The sequence below is a fragment of the Microplitis demolitor genome, chromosome 5, assembly GCF_026212275.2.
Source record: "Microplitis demolitor isolate Queensland-Clemson2020A chromosome 5, iyMicDemo2.1a, whole genome shotgun sequence".
NCBI lineage: Eukaryota > Metazoa > Arthropoda > Insecta > Hymenoptera > Braconidae > Microplitis > Microplitis demolitor.
This window is the reverse complement of record NC_068549.1, coordinates 556966-580678: the sequence shown is the minus strand read 5'-3', so window position 1 is coordinate 580678 and position 23713 is coordinate 556966. Positions and strand designations below refer to the sequence as shown.

The 23713-nt window shown below is 35.6% G+C and overlaps 1 protein-coding gene and 1 non-coding gene across 3 annotated transcripts in view; one reads left to right on the top strand and one right to left on the bottom strand.

Moving 5' to 3' along the window:
* LOC103569196 (myrosinase 1) overlaps positions 1-23713 on the top strand; it is a 74277-nt gene that overhangs the window by 9649 nt on the left and 40915 nt on the right. The gene's annotated exons all lie outside the window — the stretch shown is intronic.
* On the bottom strand, positions 9234-9306 carry Trnam-cau (transfer RNA methionine (anticodon CAU)). The gene has a single exon. It is a non-coding gene; the product is annotated as a tRNA-Met (tRNA).

The following is a 23713-nucleotide window of genomic DNA, read 5'->3' as shown; positions in this document are numbered from 1 at the left end:
TCTTTTTGTTCTCCTCAACAGCTAGAAAATTATCAGGCATGTCAGGTGTATGACCTGGCATTTTTAACAATTTATTTATATTTACAGCAACAAAAAAAAAAACTACATCATGACGTTCTTTTTCTTTTTTCAATTAAAACAAAAATTGATTCATTGTTCGGTCAAGTATGACGAGAAGTAAACGGACGAGTGTGTTGTTGAGCGCAAAAAATTTTAATGCTAAATCGATTTTTAGCGATAATATTTGAATAATGAATTGAAAAAAGGATGGAATGAAATTCCGTGTCGCGGTGAACTACGTGACTGACAGGTCGCGGTGTCTTGGCACGACCAGGTCTCGCACTAGAGCCCATGTGCCAGTAGTGGGTAAGGTGTACGATGTACGGAGCTGAAAGTTGTGGATGTATGGATGCATGGCGTCTCCGCGGGAAGCGAGATAAAACGAGTGCATAACAAGGTACCTCACTCATCGTTGCGCCAACTATATATACATGCATGGTAAGTTACTGACAAGTACTCGTGGCAGTACAAGGTGTACGTTGGCTACAAAAAAAAATTGTTTCGTTATTATGGAGTTACTTTTTGCGGATCATTTAACACGTTCAACTAACGCTCAATTAATCGATCAACTTGTTGTTTTTTTTTACGATATTAATGCTAATTTTATTCTCATACTTCGACACTTCTATCATTACCTCAGTCAATTTAATCATTTTTAAGTTGATGACAGAAATATTCATTTACTAAAGTCGATATTTTTACTACTCATCGAAATTAGGTCCCATTTATTTCAATTTTTCAGTACTAAAAATTTTTTTTTGGGCTAGTTCATTAACTTTATATATAAAAAGGCAGTCTGACGAGTAAAATGCCACCTCAATGATTATTTTATTCCCACCAGGAGCTGAGATATAAATTAAATAAAAAATTTACGCAAAATTTCGATTTTGAATATGGCTTAAATTTTATGGTTATATATTCATATATCAGCTCAAATGAGTAAAATGATATCTTGATGATTGTTAAAGAACTCCTGGAAGCCGGTAAATAAATTTATAAAACCTTATCGAAATCTGGCAGTAAAATTTTTCAAACCTTTTCAACAATAAAAAAGTAAAATAACAATAATAACAACAATAGCCGAGATTGTAAATCGATTTATCGTGTTGGTGAATACGTGGAATAAAGTATAGATCTAAAGTATTATAAACTCTCTGACCGAAGGTCATATCACCGTGATTTTAATTAGCGTTAAAACGATGCCGATCACGTTGAGTTTTTCGATGAGAATGGCCTTGTCCTTCAGACCCAATGGTGCGTGTTCTTGGTGCCGAATCACCGGTATTAGAATCCAAGGTGTGCCTCGATACGAGTCTATTCTTATTTTTAAAACCCGGCGAATACGAATACAAGCCTTATATCGATCGTCCTCCTTACCAAAGGGGATTAGGAAGAGGATTTATTGCGTAAGCACAGTTGCTATGAGCTACCTGATTATCTTGCCTAAGGACACGAATGGGAATCGACAATAATGATTATAATAACACTGGGAAAGGATAACAGAGAATCAAGACGTGGGCCAAGTGATGAAAATAGGTGTTTAATGTTTTGGTGATCTCCCGGATCTTCCCATTCTTATTCTCTTATTATTTTTTTATCAAAATGCTTTAATGCTCGAAACCAGAAATATTTTTGCTCTTAATTTTTTTTTTTTTTCGATTAATATTCGACGAGTAGAGATATGAGTCTTGATTACAAGGGACCATATTCTTATCTTCACTCCTTTTAGAATCGATCTCCGCGTCGATTTTACTTTCTCGAATCAACCAGAGCGCAATCGCGTTATTGAAGGCGAAGAAAGATACGCCTTCTTCTTCTTCTTCTTCTTAGCGAGCCATTAATCCCTCGATATTTTTTATTATAAAGAAACCTTTGCTTATTTTATAAATTATTAAAAATTTTAAATTCAACTGTAAATAATTTTTCTTTATGCAATACTTAATTACCAGTCATATAGATGTTTGTAAAAATTAATATTTGATTAAAGGATGTGGTTAAGTACATAAGATTTTTTTAAATTAAAAACCGAATTATCAGCATCAAAAATCAAATTTAAATATCGAGGTGTTATGAGTACTAAAGACTTGATTAAAAATAATAATTTAGACCAACGGACTAATAAATAAATAAGTAAATAACTGTTTAAATTAATAACTATGAGAAAGTTGCCACGAAGTAAAAGTAATTAAAAAAAAATAATATGAAGTAAGAAAATGAAGATAGCCTTGATACTTGAGATCGATGGCGATGATCGGATCCCGATCACTCACGGTCGCGTTGAAGTACGTCCATAAAAGCGGTTCGAGTTTTTAAAAATGATTAAACACACCCACATGCTCATATTTATGTGTTCCGATTAAAAAGGCTAGGTAAAGTGAAGAGAAGTGGATAGACAAGATGATCGACTCGAAGCTAGCCATTTGCCTGTCGTTCGGGCGACTCACTTAGTTTTAGCTTCAGCTCCAGCTCCAACGGCTTCAACATCGTGCCTGCCAATCTGCAGATAGGTGCAGATTGTTTCACTCCACAGCAACATTGATGCCGATCCTTTTTTTCATTATACATACTCTATTATTGTCTATATATATATATATACATATTATATTTCGCAGCCTTTCTGTTTGCGCCTCTATTTTATGTATTTTTCCACTCGAAGCCTAGCATCTGCCGAGTGTCACCTTCACCATCACCTCTACTTTTTTTTAAAAATATATACTTAATGTATATGTATTTGTTAAAAATAAATAAAAAAATTTTTTCGCTCACTCCCATTCATCCTTTGACATTCTCTTTCTTTATTATAATAATCTCAACTCTCTCGCGCCTCCTTGGTCATTATCCCTCGGCGATGATTACGATTATTATTCGATCGTCCAATAATCATGTCCCGTAAGACGTAATGGTTATTCGTAGGACGATTGCGATCGACAATCACGTCCGCACGCGTTCCTATACACTCTCAATAATTCTGTCCAATACGACTGCCGGAAATGCCTGGCTAGTCTCAATATATTTAATAATAAAAAATTTAAGAGCCTTAACTTAAATAAAACGATCATCGGAAAGTTTAAGCCCGATCAGTTGGTTACTTTTTTTTTTTCATCAAAATAAATAAATACACGTTAATGTCCAAGGAGTTGAGTGTCAAATTACTTTGCAGTGTGTAATTTAATTCAATTTTAAAATTAAAAAAAAAATTAACGGCTATTTGTTTTCAGTGTGTTTACAATCCGTGTGCCTGTGTCTGTTGTGCACCATGTGTATTTTATTTTAGATACTTTGTTTTTTGATATTTATCTTTCGCGCGGACAGTTATTGTTCTTCCTTCGATACATATAATAAATATGCATATATAAAGTTAAATATTATTATACGGAATGTCGACCAAAAAAACGCTTCAGGCATCTCATGTTCTTTTTATTTACCAAACTGTTTACATTTTTTTTCAAACAAAATCTCCAGCCGCGTTTAAATAAAAACAACTTGTAAAATATCGTCTTTATGTAAAAATTAGTAGAACAGATTAAAAAATATTTAAATTCAATGTTACATTGGCATAAGAAAATAAAATTTGTCCGATAATTTTTTTGATTAAAATAAAAATTAAAGTCAAAGAAACATTTGAACCTGTTGACAGGAGACAGGACAAGGCGTCATGAGTCATCTGACTATATGATAGGATATCTATCCTATGAGGTTTAATCGTGCTGGTTCACAGGTCACCTCTCGTCGCTCCTTTGGCTTTGGCTCATCCGTCCACTAACCTCCTCCTCCTCTTCCCTCTCCTCCACCTCCATATTCTTAACCTCCATACATGTAAGCTCGTGTCTCAAACGTATGTACGCTCATACATACGTCCCAGCATCCAGCTTATATAATTTAGCTACAGCTTTAGAGTTGGCTGGTGCGAGCAGGCACTACACGAGAGTCCTTGATATTAGAATGGTCCATAGTATAATATATATATATGTATATATATAAAGTATCTGGTGGTGTAGTGCCTGAGAGTAGCATCCAGTGACCGTTACATGCTCCTTACCACTGCCGGTATACTGGCCCCGTATATGCATCAGCCGATCTGAGTGTATATCCTCGTCCTCTAGTCCTCCTATAGTCTTAGTCTTGGTCTTAGTCTTGGTCTTGGTCTTAGTCTTAGTCTTAGTCTTAGTCTTGGTCGTCGTGAGCGGGTATATGACGACATCGCTTTATTATCGTCGCACGAATTACCCACGGATGCGTCCTGGCTCTTTGCTGCAATCCTACTTCCATTCTCACGTCTCTCTGATTGTCCGTTACTCGTGTCCTTTTTTTACTCCTTCATACATTAGATTTTTTCTATATACTTTTTACTACTACTATTACTATTATTACTACTACTATTATTATTATCATTACTTATATATTTTTTTCTAACACTTCTCTCTCGATCTGAAGATTTGCAGCGGTAGGACGGAGTTATAAAAGCCGACAGTTCTCGTTCGCACGGTTCGTCACCTTGGCTGCAGCCTGTGTTTATAACTTGAGTCAACTCGACTCGATACACAGACTCGTTGCCAGGACTATGACATCGCACGAGTAGATATCTTCTATTTCGCGTACTCGTTTTTTAAAAATAATAAATATCCACTTGCGACACAGATCCTCGTCTTCGTCAGAAACAACCTCAAAGAGTATATCGAGTCGAGAGTCTTAAGAAATCCACAGACAGCCAATTTATACTGTGTGATCCTGAATTTCCGGATTCCAGCTGAATCGTCGTGGGCTATATTGGTAGTTTTGATGCTAGCTACTGGATCTGTTTATTATTTTACCGTTTACTCTTTGCTTCAATATTTTTAAATTATTATTATTATTATTCATTTATTTTGTTATTTAAATTTATTGCTTGCGGGCCCGGTAAAAAATGTTCCAAATAATTTTTTACTCTGAATGTTTGAATTTAAAATGCTGAATCACGAATTAGGTAAGCACTCGAAAATTCAAGGTTGCAATCTACTTGTGCTCTGCTATAATTACAATAAATATAAAAAATATAGAGAAGGCGATTGAGCGCGAGTGTTGTGAGAAAAATCGTTAGGAGTTTTTATTAAAAATTTAATGGATGGGTTTATTGACACATGATTAATTACAGGAAGCACAAATTGGAGTGTAAGAGAAACAGATTTTAGTAGATTATAATGCCAGGCATTTAGATTTGCTGTCTAGCGAGCTCCGCTGATGAGGAGACGAGGATGATTCGAGGCGCGGGCGATTGCGCAAGGGACCGGAGGCACCAGAGACCCAGTTCTCATCTATTAATGCGCAATTACCACAAGAACAATGTGATTACCGCGCGCGTTCAAGTCGTTACGCGACTAAAATCGCTTCCTCTTTAAAACTCGCTCTCTCTTAATAACCATTTACCTAACCGACAAACAATAAACTCAATGGGACAACTTGTTATCAATTAGATGACAAATTAGACCGTTTTATTTCATTTTTTTTTTATCTTTACGTTAATTAATAATCACTTAAACTAATTATTTTATTTCAACATATTTTTTTATTTAGACTTTTCCTTAAAAAATTTTTATAATAATAAAGGGCCCAAAGAGCTGGTCATCGACATGCCCTCGAGATGTTCAGACTCAGGCTTCTGCGGATGCACCAGAAGTTAATTTTTTTTTTTTTTTTTTTTTTCAAAATTTGAATCTGTTTTCAAATTTTGAAATTCTATTACACAGACGAAAAAATTGGCACATGAAACTTGTTCCTTATCTTATTGATTTCACAGGGAAAATCATGTCTCCGCAAAAGGATTTTGTCTTGCTGCCGACAGGACTGCGTCCTGTTGCAGCACCTATATTTTTTCCGTGCAGCATTACAAATATTAAATATACAAGCAGAATCAATGAGTATAAGAGATGATTAAAATAATAAATAATAATATTATATATAAAGATCTTAAATATCTTAACTCTGAGGTCGAATGGGTTATTGATTAATCAACGCGCCCACAATGATCATCTCTTACACACATTACTTTTATAATCCCTCTCTCTCAATTCTATCGACTTATTTATTTATAGCTATACTTTTTTTTTCACTTCAATTCAATCTCATTCTCTCACCGTCCAATCTGTACTATTACGTCGAACAATGTAGACAAGAGAAGGCGGAGAATTTCGGGCGCGAATAAACGAGCGATCAATCAAATATGTAGCGTCTTCGTTCATTATTTTTTTATTATCATCATTATTATAATATAATTCATATATATATTTTTTTCGCCAATAAAGGCAACCAAGAAGGTATAATTGACGGGATATTGTTAAATGTCAGTGTTAATCATGAAATATTCTTCAGCTAACAATTTTTTACTTCATTACATTATTCACCTATAAATATAATAATATTTTATATTACATTTTATTATTTAAAATTTAAGCTTGTTATTCTGACCCCCTGATCCTCTCTGATAAATTAATTAGTGTAATTAGTGGATAAATCTATAGCGTAATGTCAAGACGTCGGAGTTAATTATACGTTTCGCGGTTTTAAAACTCAAACGCAGTTTTATCGTTCACTCTATTATTTATTGCTAACTCTTACAAACAATCAATTAATAATTATTTTAAAATAGTTAACACAAATTTAAATAATTAAATAATAGTTTGCTAATTAATCAATTGATGTATAAAAATTATAAATAAATACAATGACTGTTATTTTTAAAAAAAGTCGCGTGTGGCAACAGGGAAATATAAATCAACCGGACTCTCCTCTTCTCTTTTTTTTTTTATACTACCTCACTCTATGGTCTTTATAAATATCTATATATATATATATATATATAAAAGTACAAAGTGGCAATACTCTGCAAGTACTTGAGAGAGTACAGGCCTTAATTGCCCGGCATTGACAAACGCGAAAGTAGCAAATGCCTCTTAGTGTCTCCTGTAGGAACGTCGCCTACACAATCTCTTTCTCGCATTCGCGGAAAACAAACCAGAGCTAAGGCAACCTGACCGTGTATTTCGATTTCAAGACACACTAAAAAACTAACAAATAGTATCAATAAAAACAACAGTTTCACACGGGTCTTTTTCACATAAGGTTACAACGAAAAAATAAAAAAATTAAACATTTTTTTTTTTTCGTTTTTATTTTTACTTAAACGGCTATTAGAATCAACCATTTAAAGATTCAATTGATAAGACAGCCTCTTAAGTTTCTTTATTCGTTGGTAGATGCCGCAGATTGTCTACTACTTTTTTACTTTTTGCGGGAAAAAAAAAATTAACAATAATAATAAATAAAATTGTAATTACGATTGTACTTCTTCATGTGTTTCAAATAAATTTCCCGGAATAAATAATTTAAAAATCAGTAACAAAGCCGTGGTATCGTGATCGGTGATCAGACGGTCTCTATTATCGCGCGAGAATGACGTGGGCTGTGTAGAATGTAGAGAATAATCTATATATCGGGTTTTAGCGGCCGAGATCTGGAGTGAGGAGACCGTGGAATGGAGACGAACGCGGTATTGAACGGTAGCAATAGATCGATACGATCGAATCTTAGGCGACGATCGGGCTGCTCTGCTCTCGATATATATTTATATCGAGGGCTTTCTCATGATCCCCCGATAGGGAGATAAACGCGGGCGTCTCACTCACCTACTAGTCGACTGAGTTCTCAGGGTTGGGTGATGTTTATCACCAGCTCGAATTTATCGGGCGTTCCGACCTGTTACCAAGCACTGCTCTGCTCACTGAATACCGATCTATCTTTATTTTAATTCCGTCTCTTCTCTTTGCTATCCTGTCTAAATCAATTTTTTGCCCTCAATCAATAACTGAAATTTTTTTAATTAATTTAAAAATATCATCAGCCTTCAGTCTGACTTGAAGGTCCGTTTCTACTCCCGAAGACCCACGCGGCCATTTTAAAACCAACCTAAAATTTAGTGGCGGCTATAGTAAAATCGGGCGCCAGGGTTTGACCGAGCTGCGAAAAAGTTTTAAAAATATATTTTAAAAAATACAAAGGCGATTATCGATAATGAAATGAGAGACGAATGATTCATGACAATCGAGCCACCTGTTGAATAAAAAGCATCGATGTAAATATATTTAAAAGGACTGATGTAAACACCGGTTACATCAACTGCTCAATAGTAAATAAAATAAATAGTTATAAACAGCGGTGGATACTAAATTCTCAATTGAACGATAAATAAAAAACGTCAGAGACGTGAATGTGTGTTGTAGGTATAAGTGAATGAATATATATATGTATGTATGTATGCAGACACAGAAATCGATCGGGAGTGCGTCACGGTAAACGAGGAGTTAGATAGTGGGACGTTCGCGTGACGCTAATGGCTCGGTTGGAGTCTTAACAATCGTTTATACGTCTCACCCGAGGAAACGGAACGAAATGAAATTCTCAAAGGAGATGAGATGAGTCCGTGTGAACCACAACATCCCTTCCCTACCCCCTGATTAAGCAAAAGTATCCTCGGTGACATTTAGCCAGTTATATCTGTCTAGTTCCAGGCCATCGGATAATAAATATATACGCGCTAGAAGATCGCTGCTCGTCCATCTCCCGGCCTCTCGATCCCTCATTTCAAGTCCCAGTCATCTATTTATTTATTTACTTATTTTTTATTTTATGCCACAGCTGGTGCCGTCTCTTTCGTGCTCGTTGGCGAGCGATTTAATCGCGAGAACCATCACCCGCGTACATTTATTCTTGTGTCCTCTCACTCTTCCGAATGATGCGGCCGCGAGGACTACGACGCTCTGCGGGAGCGGCTTAATGTCACGTGAATTTTATTACCAAGCCGTGACATCGTTCTCGCATTCGCTACTTATACTTAGCGGAATTATTTTCCCTTTTTTTTCCACTATTTTTAAATATCTCACTTTCATTTGATTTCCGGCATTATTCGAGAATTATTAAAATTTTCAAACTCGATCGCATGTTAATCTAACTTAAATTATTTTAATGCCTATTTTGCACTTTTTTCAATATGTTCTAATAAATAGACATTACATATGTAATAATTATTTTTTATTAGTAAATAATCGGCATCATATTCAAAATTTTTGCAAAATTGCTAATAGTGATTGTTAAATTTTGATTTTTGGAAAAAAAAAAATTTTTGATATTAAAACCAAAAATATTGCCCCAGGTGAGGATCGAACTCACGACCTTAAGATTATGAGACTTACGCGCTACCTACTGCGCTACTGGGACGGGCGTGCACTATAGAAGTCTGCAAATTATTAAACTTTTCTACGCTCCTACCCAACTGATCAATAACTTGAAACGCTTTTTGTACTATTCTAAATTGAAGCAATTACATGAAAATTATAGAAATAGATTCTTCAGTTTGAAGTTAATGTAAAATTTGATTTTATGTAAATGAAAATTAAAAAAATAAAATTGTGACCAGAATATTGTAAATAAATATTGTAAATTCAAAACAGATCATTTGTAATCCAAGTGTACCCGGAAAAGCACTGCAGATAAGTATTGTTCTTGGTATGATAAATCATCGTTCTGTGTACTGTACTCGATGTTAAGAAGTGTGGGCGGACTAGTTTGACAACCGGAGTCAATCGACAAACGATTTGCATCTGTACATAAGTATTAGTACACATATATATGTAACTCGACTTATTCTTTGTGAAATTCAAGTCTCGAGCCTCTCAACTCCAACAACATACGATCTTATACACATATATATGTATACGCAATAAGTGATCTTAAATTATTCAAAGTGTATTGAGTATCTTGGCAATGACATCCAAACGAATTACCGATCCGATTTATCGTCCAGTCATTTTTCTTTAGAACTCACATATAAATATACCTTCATAATATATAATATAATGCATAATACATATCATTTGAATAATGAGGAAAAAATACCGGGCTTAACAAGATCATAAATTAATAACGATATTACACGGAAATAAGATAAATTAATCAAAAATATATAGTGTTTTATAAATATCAATTTCCTCATCTACAAGACAAAATAATGATTATAAATAACATTCAATAGAACATATTAAATATAATGATATTTTTTTATGCGCTATTAAAATAAAATGAAGGAGAATCTGATTAAGAGTTATAGTTTACTCAAAAGTCTTTCTGTAACACGGGCCAGTACCAGTAGTGGGTGTTGGATATCGAGTAGACACGCGATTAGCGCTTCCCGATACGGCTATCTCGGTTACAAGCGCCTTAACACCTCTTTAAGGAACTTGCCGGCTCGATGCACGGGCTCTCGTGGGTCGATTCCGAACGGCAGATTGTCCTGCTTGCTTCCTTGAACCCGAGTAACATTGGGAGCTCCCGAGGACGGCGACAAAAAAACCAAAAATTTAAGAACAAAAGTAAAAACCGCAGGTGCGGACAAAAATCTATAAAAAAAAGAATGATCGGCGAGACGCGCATGCGCGATGAGCGCGCCCTCAAGCGGTGGCGTCGCTTAATTAACAAGCAAAGCATGAGCTTAACGCCTCTCTATTGCGCATCGATCGCGCGATCAGATAGCGCTGGAACTTGACTTAGCGATCCTTTTACCTCTTTTGCGTTATTTCTTCACTTCTCTTTTCTTCCTTTCTTACAAACGTTCGTCTTTTTTTTATTTTTTCTTTTTCCGTACTCTGGACTCGTTGGCGCGATCACCACAATCTCAACTCTGGATAACGGCGTCGCCGATAAATTTTGGAATCCCTCGTCTCTCCCTCGATGCCAAGTTGCCCGCCTAATTAAGCGGCTTCGCCCCGTAATTACCGCCAATTAACGTCAAACTCGAGCGCACGCTCTCTCAACAATTATTTTTTTACTTCCCTTTTTATTATTTCTTTTCTCTTCGTTCCCTCCTTTACTTCTTTGAACTCGCTGACGTTATTTCGCGCCAACTCTCGCGCCCAATCTATCGATTTTTATTACGATCTTCAAATATAAATCACCCGATCTTGATCTTGTTTTTTTTTAATTTATTCCGCGTTATTTCTGATGATATTTCATTAACAATATATTCATACATATATATATAGTTGTATATAGTGATACATTTTATTATGAGGTAACAGAGACCGCATTGCAAATTTATATATTTATTTACTCTCGACCTTTTACTCCCGTTATGGAAATAAATGGTCTTGATTCTCCAACCACTCGCTAATTCATGTTGTCGTTCACTCTATAATATTATGTATATATATATATATATATATATATATATATATGAATACGAGCAACATTGAAAGGAGAACCCGAGCAACTTGTTCGGGCGGTCAATTACTTACGAATATTCATGGATAAAAACGACATCATGATATGAAAAATTGTCCCAATTATTTTCATTTTAATTCTACATAATATATGTATGATCATCTATAATTTTTATTTAATTACATTTCTGTTCTCATTTAAGAAATGTAAGATAGTAAAAATTAATAAAAAAATTTATACGAGTAAATTTTTTAAAGGACCCTGAAAAATATTTTTCATATATAGAAGTAAGAAAAAACTGATGTAACAACCCGGTAATGTAGTGTCTGTAAGTTAATACGTCGAGTACGTGAGCACGCTGGCATGAGCACGAGGATCGTGAACTGAGGGCAAAGGAGACACGCGAAAAATCCCATTAATTGCTTCTATGGTGATAAATTTCCCCTTGGCAATACACGATCCACACAAGGCTGGTACTGACTCTGTGTACCACTAAGTTAACTAAAAACGTTTTAGTGCAGTATTGGAATAGGGCGGCAGAGCAAGGAGACCAGAGACGAGAGAAAGAAAATAAATACTTTCTCGATGTCTAATATCCTCGGGAGTCGAGTCTTCGCACTCTATTTATCCCGCATGGCTATGTTAATTTAATATTTCTGGTGCGATGTACCTTTTAATAAGGCGCAACCAGGAAGCCAGCAAATAAGCGTGAAAATGTCGCGATTCCAAGTGACATTTCAATTAATGTTCGCGATGGGCTCACGTGGGAAGCAGCCAATACACTGCTATTTATTATATTTATATTTATATTTAATGCCTTGAAAAACCCTCATAATTATCTTTTTGCCTACTGAATCTCATTATTTTCTTCACTACTTGCTTCTCATAAGCACAACAACTCGAATTTATTTCTCACTACAATCTACGGAATCATTATTAACACTATTTCAATTCAATACATATAATTATTACTTCCACCGGTCTATAATTATATTTTCCAGCGGTACCTCACCAAGAGCGAGACAATTACGCATCACCAGCCGCCTGGTGGTTTTCGTGTGAACTAAAATTTTATTTGCGTTATTATGAAATAAAGCGAGTGAATAAATTTAAGCAATAAAAAGTTTGGTAATCGACAAAAGCACATAAGTACCATAATCAGTGTGTACTGAGAAAAAAATATTCAATTAATCTTAATCGCACAGAGAGGGCTGGTGTCGGGTATAATTTAAAATTAGTCACGGCCGAGATAAAAAGGTAGATCAAGGGTAAAAGACGAGCAGTGCGTATAAATAAAGTGAAATAAAAATAAAAATAATACCGGAAGACAAACGGTGATCGTCTTCGTCGTCAACTTTTCTACCAGCACCTACGGGCATTTAGCGAAAGTATTTATATTTTTATTTCATTACTCTTGTTACTATTATTATTATTATTTAGCCAGCAATGGATGCTCTCTGGATCGAATTAAGCGCATCGAGGACACGGAAAAAAATAATAATAAATAAATAATATACTTTAATGGCTACAGCCGTCTCTTACACACTCTGTTTATAATGAGTTAATGAGCAAGATAATTCTGTGAAAAATATGTAAAAGTGATATGCGCAATGATGCAATTACCTCGATTAAAAATACCTACTACTCATTGGAGGATGAGTAAAGTATGTGTGCGAGATTCAGCCGCTGATGCCGTGGAATTATCGAATCAGTTATTCTTGAGAATCCGATCGGAGAGCCGGTGACCTATTCCTTGGCCCAAGGCCTCCCAGCTTCTGACAGTATCTATACATACACCTATTCATCTCCAGTTATAAAATATATCCACACACTCACATTCACCACACAATCGGTGCTCTATACACCTGTGTAGTCTACATATATATAAATGTTTTCCATTACATTGTATCGACATCCACGTTGAAAGGGTCCAGAAGCTTCAGGACAGGTTCAATTCGATCCGCTCTCTTTGACGCCCTCCATTATGTCTTTTACGCTGTATTACAACGATTATGCTAACGCTTTTTTTTGTCATTATTAATATTTATGTGCCCCATATACTTTTTTTATTAATATTAAAATATTTAATGCCCTCAAAAGTAAATTAGTCCGGTACTAATTTCGTGTCACAATTACGATGCTTAAATTTTAACATCCGTTATTTATATTTTTTGTCACCGATTATTCAAATTGATGTTCTTGCGCGCACATAAAGTCTTCTGGGAGACTTGAAAAAAATAATAAAAATAACAAACAGGAATTCAATAAATTTGTGGTGTCTAAAAATTTAAAAGCTCCACAGTAACAACGTAATTATTTTTGAGTTATTAAATGTTCACACGAGATAACAAAATACTCTGAATAACTCAGATATCGAATCGAATTCGATCGAGCAGTATCTGAGAGCAATCGATTAGCAGCGAGGCCTTGGATCGGAATAGGTCACTCGCACAATTGGGTTCTCATGGCAAACCCTGGTGTTTTATCTCCCTCTGAGCGATTTCCTCCTTGTCTAGTATGCACCGAGAAGTACACACGATCGCGTTATATTAAATGTATGAGTATAACATATATAAAACACGGAGAACTAGTGGAACATGCTGGTCCGAGAGCGTGATGCTGGTGTTACATTCGGTAGCGACGGCTTCTGCGAATGCTGAGAAGTATCCCGGGGAGGCTTTGATATGTATTAGAATACATAACTATATATTTATTATATAAATATATAAATATAAATATACATATATAGGTGTGAGTTTGAGTGCAGATGTGTATGGGAGTGCACGAGAAAGACAAGATTGTGTTAATATAAGAGAAGATGTGGACGAGAGAAAATGAAAGAACACGGCATACATGCTAAGAGAGAGAACAGGATCGTGCATCAAGGCGTCGCGTGTAAAACGTATATACAAGTAGATATCTGCTACGGATCCTCGCAGGTGTGTAAGAGACCGATGTATGCAATATACGCGATCCAGCCTTATTCATTAATGACTCATCGTGTTGAGAGCTTACCAATACACCGTGTGGACTACCTACCAATACCTACCAATACCTCGCGGGATCCAGAGATACCTTTTAATCCCGAGTATTATCTGATATTAACTTTTATCGGGAATTACAGATTGATGAATATTTATTTTTAACAAAACATTTATATTCAATCTATGCTTTATTACACTTATTTTTTTAAGTAATATTTCTTTAGATAATTTAGATTTCGTTGATAGTGATAGCAGGATTTAATTTAATTTAATTTAATGCGCTGTAATTTCTGGCCGATAAGTGGAGTTTTATTTTCAGGAAATAGATTGTCTGAGTATTAACTGGGTGAATGTGCCGGGGAATGGATCGATGAAAATATTTAATTAATGATAACGATAACAGTTGAGAAAGATAAGCTGACTTGCTGTCCTGAAAAAGTCAGAGCCCTTTTTCTGATTAGAGAAATTCATTTGATTCTAGATGCAAGTAATCATACCTCGAAAGTAATGAAACCCTATAAATCTACAATTACCCTTGTCTTTTAATATCTTTTATGAAACGAGAATAAATCTAGTAAGTCAATAATTATTGTATTAACCCGGTAGTGATTGTAAGGAGAGCCGGCAAGTCGGTTATTATCATAAAAATCTAAAATTGTCCATCGGTGGTATTCTCTCTGAGCATGTTGTGGGACATTAAGAAATAGTTTGTTGCAAAAGATGTATTATTATACGGTGTGCTCTAAATGGCGACGATAAATAACTTGGTGGTTTGCTGTATCGTTGACTGTTGCCTTCTAAATCTGCCCGCGGCTGTCTCGAATCTCTCACAGAGTTATAGTGGAGACCCACCGCTCTATCTATAAGTCATGCCCAGTCCCACAAACTTGAGACACTGGATCGGGTTTTAAAAGCTTAATGTTTTAATGTTGTTACGGATGAAAGAACACGTGAATGTGCATCAGGTGTCGAGGACTCTGCATATTTATATATTTTTAGTGTACTCTACAACTATGACTGTGACTATTACTATCTCAATGGGTACAGTAATATAATAAAGTGAGTGTACTGACGTAATGAAGCTCTTTCAGGACTAATGGACTTATCTACTCATTCGGAGTTGTTTAAATCTCAAGGCACTCTTATTATTTCATTATACTATTTGTTTAGCTCTTGACAAAGAAATTCTTACGGTATATTTATTCTCGCTGGTTCTATTATCATCATTATTATTATTGAGATATTTATTATAATATATAATATAAATAAAACCAGCTGAGCTCCAGATGTCCAAAGTAAACTCGGACAAAGCCAAGGAGACGTCGAGCTCGAGAGCATCAGGGCCCTGATTATGATTCCCGGCGCACGCACTCGGACTCAATCCTGTATAATAAAACCTCCCGGGTATGGGCATACATGTGGACGATCGGTGCCGAGGAAGGGAACCAGCCAGAGACTTCAATACCGTCGTCCCTTTGATCTCTTTTACCGCCGGCGACGCACTCACTTGTCTCGCTTTTCTCTTCTCTTGTCTCTTGACTCGACTCTCAAGTCTTTTATTGGGTAACTTGCAAGACTTACAAACACTAACTTGATAAAAAAAATAAATAAATAAAAGTAAAATACAGAACAGAAGTTTTTTGTAGTGCGCAAGACAAATTTATTTTTAACGCCGACACTTGGCAAAAAACTTTTATCCTGTAAATTTATTTTGCTAATGAGAGAGATAAAAATTTATATATATATGTGTACATAGATTTGGTTGAGGATTTGATAGATGTAAAGTTTATATAAGTTTAACCGTGATAGGTTAGCGAAAATTAGCATACGGTAAATCCAAAGCCGAAACATTCTCACACTTGGCGACTAAATGAACACTAAATTAACTTGATTATTCAATTATACGTGTACACGGAATGGTGATTTTATCACAGTGCTGTTTTTAAATATAAAATTTATAAAAATTTAACTGTCTAAAAAATAAAATTAAATTTGACTTCTGCAACTCGCGGGAAATTGAGATAAACTGCGGGATTAAAACCGCTCTTTCTTTATGCAGATATATATAGATATAGATATGGATATGTATGTATGAGGTAGATATATTTACGAGGCCATATAGCAGGCGATATTTACAATGACGTCGCGAGAGCGTTAGTATAAAATCATCGTGGTTATATTATGCTTGTTGGATATGATATGAGGAAAGAGTCGAGTACAAGTAAAGTTGAGCCGAGAGAAGAAGACTCCCTACTGATTTTACGCCGACTCCACATCTTCATATTATACTCACCACCGTATTTATCCCCTCGAGGGGCATTTAATTTAAAACGTTGAGTTTATCCGTCGCTTGTATTCGCTACTTCTCCGGTTAAAAATAAATCTGCTTGTTTGCCAATAAATAAATTATCAATTATTTTCGCTCTTCAATTTTTCAAATGAAATAAACAGAAATAAAAAAAAAAAAAAAAAAGAAATTTAAATGACACATAAAAAATGTAGAAAACGAGCAGAGGAAAGTTTAGCTCGAGACAACTCGTGACGACCCTTAGAGCTGACATGAGGGCAACCCTATAAGAGAGAACAGAGAGCTGCATTATAAACCCATGAACCAGAACTAACGGCACCGAGATTCTCTTCTCGCGGGACCAAAAATGGCTCGAGCCAATTAACGTACGTGGCCTTTATTCGTAAGGTCTAACGACTCTCGGGGGGGCTGGAGGTGGTCTGAGGAGGTGAGGTATATAAGGTATAGGAGGAGAGACAGGAGACAGAATAGACAAGAGAGTGTCTTGTTGTACAGCATCCTCAACAGAAGCTAAACCAGGAACAGCAGCAGCAGCAGGAGTAAGAGCTGGAACTGGAGCTGAAGCTGGGATCGAGGAAGGGGGAAGGGGGAGGATGGAAATGTTGGTTATTCTCTCTGGCGAGTAACCCGTACGAGCATGTGATTTGAATAAATTTAAATAATGCCAAGCTCGAGTGGAACAATGCTAAATCAGTCGTAATTGTTAATAATCGTAATAGCTCTTTGGCTGCGTTGTTGTCCCGGCCTCATCCTTATCCCGTGTTGGTGGCTCTTGTAGCCTGTCCTCGCGTCGTGATCTGGTTACATCGGCAGTGTGCTACCCGTTACGAGGAGAATGCACAGAGCAGTTAGCGTTTGAGTTCTATCTTGTCTTTTATTTGTCGTTTTGTTTTAGATTTTTACCAACAAGCCAGAGCTGAATACTGAGTTGACTCGCGTACACTCGCGTATAGTCGTGGACGCGCGCGTGACCCTCGGTGCTCCTATCCGCCAAAGGAGACGAGAGTGTACCTGCTCTCTCTAAGGCGCTGTACTTTACTGTGCTTACACGGTACGGAGTACTCCTTTTGCTTCCTACTTTCCTCTCGCTTCCCCCGAGTACCTTGCTTGCATCGAATTACACGAGAACGTTTGACTTCTGTTTTCCAAACTCTATGTACATTCGCTAATTTTATTTTTAACATTTTTTATCTCAACTCTTTTAAATATAGGGATGATTCCAAGGTTACTTTCACTTTTACTACCAACTAGAGTTCAATTAATTATTATTCTGGTGAAGAAATTGAATATTTAGACTTCCGCCATCGGGCAAAATGGGCCATCTTAAATTTAAAAGGAATTTTTTTTCATGTACCCACTTTAGATTTTTTTAATTATTATCAAAAAAAATAGTAGAAGCAGTAAAAGAAATCATACATCAGATAGCAAAAATAAAATATCCAACAGTGGATTTGTTTATGATGCTATTAATCATTAATAAAGAGAAAAAAAATGAAAATATATTACAAAGGATTAATTATCCATAATAGTAATATATAAATAAAGGTATATGATAATATGAAAGAGGAATTATTTAAATCCGTGGGAACATACCGAAGCATCGTCTTAAGATAATACAGACTGAGAGCGGACACATTTAAACGCGTTTGTTGCAACGCGGTACTTTTCTGGGCCAATTTTTCCATGTGACATCAATGAACACCGCTTTGGGTCTCTTCTCTCCTCATGTTTGTACTACTCTTGCGGATGCATACACCACGGGCTTACAAACGTTCGCCTTATAAACCGTATTCACTGCACAGTAGTAATAGTAGTAGTAGTAGTAGTAGTAGTAGTGTAGTGCGTTTGGTTGAATGCACATCGCGGAGCTGGTAGACAAGCTCGCGGAAGTCGCCGCAAAGTAGTAGCAGCCAGGTATGAACAGCCACCGGCATAAGTAGTAGAACCGAGAGAACCACCAGCAGTCAGCACCAGGTCTACTGGTTAGAGAAGTAAGAAAGAGTACGCGGTAGCAGTTGCAGTAGCCGCCGCTTCCAATGGGAACTGTCACCGCGTGCGTATAGGGTTATTAGATCGGTATCGCCTCGGAGTGACAAGACTGTGAGAACTCACCGTTTGAATTCGCAGCTGAGCAATGAGTAGGCATCCCTACTATGTAGTTAACCCTATCGAGTTCCTCTTTCGTTTATATTCTCTTTCTATTCTATCTCAGTGTGCCCCCTACAGTTTCATTCCAATCGTTTGCTGCTTCTTCATCTTTTTAGCCTTTTTTTATTCCGCTTTATGGGGATTATATTCTAGCCAACAATTTATAACTAACTGCTCACTGACCGAGATTTCTTTACTATACATTATTATTCCATTCAATGCTGAATTTTAACTCGAATTTTTTTTTTTTTTTTTTTCTTTTATTATACGTAAATTCCTCAGATTGGATTTCATTCATTGATTTTTTTTATGGTAATTTTTTTTCGCCTTTCTCAACATTAAATATTCAATCGAACATAAGAAATAGCCATCTGGACTTTTTGGTTTTTTATTTTACAAAAAACCAAAGTAGAACTTATTCAATAATTCTTATATGGATAAAAGTAAAAAAAAAGGCTCAATTTAATGAAATAAGAGAAATAAATATATATAATAAACAATAACGGACAAATTGCACGGCGACGCGTTTAATTTGCGCAATTAAGTGACAGAACGTGTCTCTGAAACGTATACAAGTTCTTTTGAATGAATCAGTATTACACCTTGCACACTCTCACGAGGTCCATATTTGTTTAAAACTCTTGTAAATACGATTTTTAAAATTAATCGTATTTTATAGGACTATCACTCGAGCAACCGTCGGGGATAGCGAATTAAAAATACGCTGAAAAGGATAACAGTCTCGTGTCACTTATCCACCGGGTGAACGACTCGTCCACTTTGCTATTATAATCCTTTTTGGTCACAACAATTACCGAGAATTTATTCAGTTAAAACCCGCCATCTATTTCATTGGCCTTTTAAAAAGTTTCTTTTATCAGTTTGAATTACTAAATATATTTTTTTTTGTCTCCTTCAACGAGATTTAAATAAAATAAATTTATTACAACAATTAATTATCTATTTTTATATAATTTGATTTCTAATAATAACAATAATTATATTTTTGTTATTTATTCATTTATATAAAAATATATATAAAATAAAAAGGAAAAAAAAGTCTTTTCTCTCATTCTCAGTCGTTTTATCTGAGGTTATCCTTACAGCTCGTTGAGGATTCTTAATTATAGCACTTTACGATCCAAGTCTCGAGTTCTATCGGTGGATTACGGGCGTTATTTACGGTGCGATAAAACGTTAAGACACAAAAAAGAGAGAGGAAATACATATACATATGTATTTATTTATATATATTTGTATTAATGTTAGAGTGCGAGTGTGAGAGTAAGAAGAGAAGGTGAATCTTGGATTTGGGTTTTTTGACGGAACGCATATGTGTGATCTCACATTTGGATTTACAGATAGAAATAAATAAACAACGACTACACTACACTCATTTATAGATACTATGGTACGCAATCGTGATCGATAGTATTTTATTCGACAGCTCGTATACATATAACAGTGCTGAGGGGTATTATGGTGTTGTTATGTGTACGCAGGTGGGAGAAAGAGACCATGAGAGGAAGGAGCGAAAGGCCAACAGGTTGACTCCAGATCCTCTACTCGGCAAGCTCGTGTCTTCGGCAGTTATACGCGTCCTCCAAAGACACTGAGACACAGGTGACCCTAATGCGGGTGTCGTAACTATTTCTACGTCCCTTTTTATTGCTTTAGAAATTTTTTTCTATTTTTTTTTTTTTTTTTTTTTTTTTTTTTTTTTTACTAGACAAGAACAAGATGTAATCATTTAAATTAAATCAATTAAATATCTTTACGATGCTTTTTTTATAATTGATATGTCACGGAGACGGGTAAGGTGGACAGACTAAATAAATTGAGCGTGGTTATGTAAATATAATTTTCGAGTAATTTGACCTTTTTTCAAATTAATATTGATGAAAATAAATTTTTATTTATCTGTCAACATTTTTCTTTACTAATTAACGGTAAATTTTAAATTTATCACGAGTAAAGTCAACTAGACTTTAAGTTTGGAAAAGATTTTTATTTATTAGTCTTCGGTAATTTTTCACAGGATACCGGATTTTTAAAATTATTATACCAAAGATCTAGATAAAAAAAGTCATTAATTAACTTTTTTTTGAATAGAAAAGAACATCATTAGTATATATATTCGAATTTGTAATTCAAATAATTTGTATAAAAAAAAAAAAAAAAAAAAAAAAAAATCATTTGATTAAATTAGAAATAAAATTAGGTTACGAAAAAAATTTAAAATTATTTAAAAAAAAAATTTCTCCATCCTAAATGACCTCAGTGAGCGTCCTTGTCCTTCATAGGAATTTCATCTTGAATCTCTCCGAATACTTGTTTTCACCCAATTAAAGAAATTAAAAAGCCCGACACCGACACCGACACCGACCTGAGACCGAGACCATCACGTAACAGCCAAAATGATATTAATTACGTTCATCTCATAGACATAAATATCCGATATAATCTCGGATAAAGTCTGTGTTAGTTTCCCTAGAGATAATATTATAAAGCGAACCTAGGGTTACAGGTCGGAAAAATAACTTAAGAAATGTATTGCGCGTACCAATACCGCACGTATATATTTTATATATATATATCCCACGCGTACCCGGCGCTTCGAGTCGGAAGTCGTCGCGCTCGAGCGGCTCTCTGGCAATAATCGACGTTTTTCTCACTCAGACAGACAAAGACCACAATATAATATACACATATATATACATATTTATAAAAGTATGAATACAAAGACGTGGATAAGTGAAAAAAAGAGTCTGAAGAATCTTCTTGGAGAGAAATTCCATGAGAGATGCGATCGTCAGTACATCGTACTTGGAACACGCACGCGTATCGTATCTTATTCTCTTCCTTTTCCTTCTTATTCTTACGTGGATTAATCTACAAGAATTCTACATGATATTGTACCCCGTGGCCGTGTATGTGTATCACGTATGACTCTACTCCGGGTTCAAAGTTTAACAAAATCAATTTGTTGTTAAAAAATAAAAGCTTGTAAGTTTTTTTGATAAAAGTCGAGACTATGATTGATTCAGGGATTTGAATTAATAAATTGACCCACTAAAAGGTAATTTGAATAATCGAAAAAGTATGTCAAAAAAAAAAATGTGTACATAACACGTGGAAGTTTCTAACTGGGAATAATAAAAAAAAATTCGCTCTGATTGCCAGAGAGCAAACTGTGTGTGTCATCATTTTAAAACCATATATGTGTAGCCAAAGCAAACCGTTAGGGTTTGTATGATGTTGTGTGCTGTGTGTTGTTTAAATCGTTGATAGTGTCGTGTGTGGAGCCCGCCAGCTCATAAATATATCTCGAAAAGAAGTAGAAGTAGAAGAAATAAAGAAGAATAAGATGAAGAAGAAGGACTCGGAGTAGAGATGAGAGCAAGTTAATATCGTCCGGTGCGATCGGAGTCGAGATTAAACGCGTTAGAAATTATTCGTATGGGTTTGGACATCAAGCTAGGTCCTCGGGTAATCTGTGTGTGTGTGTGTGTGTGTGTGTGCGTGTGTGTGTACTCAATAGTATCTGGAGGTTGCGCAATCGACCTCGTGACGACCTCCGAGCTGGACACTAAAATGAGTATATATAAATTTAAGCAAAAGGAATTTAAGATGCTCCCCATCTTCTCGATATCAGGTCATTAATTATAGTGACAGTACACCTTTTACATTTTATTTTATATTTATTTTTTTTTATCGGGTTTTTTTTTCCTTTTTTTAAAAACGTCGTCAATGTGATACTGATTACAATCCATTAGGTGATGCGTAGCTATGTTGTGTTACATCAATAACTGAGGCTCCAAAAAGCTTGATAGCGGCAAATTGTACTCTCGACGTTATTTATTGTCTTACATTTGGGTTTTGTTCCACTTATTCGTGATGTAGCGATACGAGATGACTATTTTTATTATTTCCTGAGTGTCGGTTACTTTTAATAAGAATCTTTATGGTAAAGAGTTCAAGCTGTAAGTTAGAAAATAAATATTTTTAATTTTCGGCTGACGAAATCTCAAAATTTCCATTGCTGCATTGTTTTCAATTTTCAAGTTCAAAATTTTAAGCAATCAGGTAACTTTTTGAAAGCTCAAAATGATTAATTAATCAAAAATGATCTAGTTTGATGAACAAATTAATTTTTTTCATTAACTTATTAGTTAATAATAGCTGAATATTTTTTGTTTGTTTTTGTGGTGGTCAAATTTTTTCAATGGGTTGATTGTTGTGCTGAAGTGAACCAGTAGAATAATTTAATGCGGAGGTCGTTGAGTAGAGCTGAAGAGCAGTTTCATGGTCATGGATCGTTTGAATCGGATGGATGATCGGTCTACTTGTAACTCGTGAGAGGCCAACTCAACTGTTGAGCTCCTGGGTCACGAGTTACTCTTTAGTTCGTGTATTATAAAGACGGTATGATGGTAGCTCGGTAGTTTAGTAGCGAGCAGTAGTACGTCTAAAGTTTCTTGGTCATGGCCTTGATGGTATTGAATGCTAAAGTCTATTGAGCATCCGAGGATCGAGGATTGAGGATTGAGTCTACGTGAGACAGTAAACCACCGAATGGACTCGGCTGTTGAGGAAAGAAAGTAGACAAGTGGATATGATAAAAAGTAAATAAAAAAATGTAAAAAACGGTTAGTTGAGGAAGCAAACGTAGCCAAGCTACTTATTCCAGTGGTACAGAGCTCATCTTTACGACGACAGCAGTGTCTTAACTCGTCGTGACGTACCGCTCTTTTATCTTTACATACGAGTTGTTGGATATGTAGATGAGCAATAGTTGTGGTTGTGTGTATGAAGGAAACTGCTCTATTGGTGATCTCGATGGTCCAACAGACTCACGAGCAAGCAACTGTGTGCTAACCGAGTGGAGCCGAGTGAAGGATGAGAGCCGTGGATTTTAAGATCGTTTGTCAATTGCAATGGCCCAGAGCGCCTCGCTCAAATGATGAGA